Source organism: Sinocyclocheilus anshuiensis, unplaced genomic scaffold (genome assembly GCF_001515605.1).
Source record: "Sinocyclocheilus anshuiensis isolate Anshui unplaced genomic scaffold, SAMN03320099.WGS_v1.1 scaffold2239, whole genome shotgun sequence".
Lineage (NCBI taxonomy): Eukaryota > Metazoa > Chordata > Actinopteri > Cypriniformes > Cyprinidae > Sinocyclocheilus > Sinocyclocheilus anshuiensis.
Genome location: NW_015540991.1, coordinates 15,899 through 16,814, shown reverse-complemented (window position 1 = coordinate 16,814; position 916 = coordinate 15,899). Strand labels below are relative to the sequence as shown.

At 35.4% G+C, this 916-nt stretch overlaps 1 protein-coding gene across 1 annotated transcript in view; it reads right to left on the bottom strand.

The window, feature by feature from the left end:
- LOC107690209 (A-kinase anchor protein 10, mitochondrial-like) overlaps positions 1-459 on the bottom strand; it is a 16,603-nt gene extending 16,144 nt beyond the window's left edge. Inside the window, exon 1 of the mRNA XM_016488468.1 lies at positions 439-459. The gene's annotated coding sequence lies outside the window, so the exon portion shown is untranslated. The remainder of the gene's footprint in view (positions 1-438) is intronic.
- Between the last annotated feature and the right edge of the window lie 457 nt (positions 460-916).

The window sequence follows — 916 nt, the reverse complement described above, 5'->3', positions numbered from 1 at the left end:
CCCCCCAAAAAAAAGCAAGATCTAGATACATTTTTTAAAAGCTGAACTCATTTTCACTGTGTCATGTGGGAGATGCTGTAAAAGAGTGCAATGATCAAACAAACGTCTAGCGCATGTTTACATAGAAAAATAATGGCCTATTAGTCTCGTACCTTTAGAGAGATAACATTTTCACATGTAGGGTCACGAGGAACTAAAATTATATCTTGTTACACATTAACATGGTCTATTGTTCTACACTCAAGCATGTTATGACAACTCACAACAACGTCTCAAAATATGACTAAGATGAAAAAGGACCAACATGAAAACAATTGAGGCTGGAAATGCAAAACACACTGATAAATGTTGTGCATTCAATATTCAGTAAACAGAGTACGTAATAAAGTATAACAAACAGAGCAACATAAGCAGAGTAAAGTGGCACAGGGCTCTCACCTTTGCTGGCTTTGGCATCTGCTGGTCAAAGGCCCTTGGTGTCAAAATGCATTGCAATGTAACAGTTACAGTATTTCCAAAAAAACAACAAAAAAAAAAAAAACATCAGATCAAAGAATGTCAATGTCAATGAAATGTACTCCTTGTCAAAACAAATTCCAAAGCAATTCTAATTGGATCAAACAAGAATACACCTTTAGTTCATTCAGTAGGATTCTATGATTCTCAAAATCATTTTGGTTTCACTCCATTATGGAATTCCAACATGAGGATTTTCTGACAGACGACTGACACTAGTACATCATGCACGTTACTTGACCGTTTAAGCGAACATCGAAGACACAACGGGGTTTTTACTTTTTCAGTTAGCAACAGGAATTTTAACGATAACATGTAACTATAATTAACAACAAATTCTCACATTTGGTAACCTAAAATAACAAAAACGTGCACTTGAAACGGGAATATCCCATCTCTC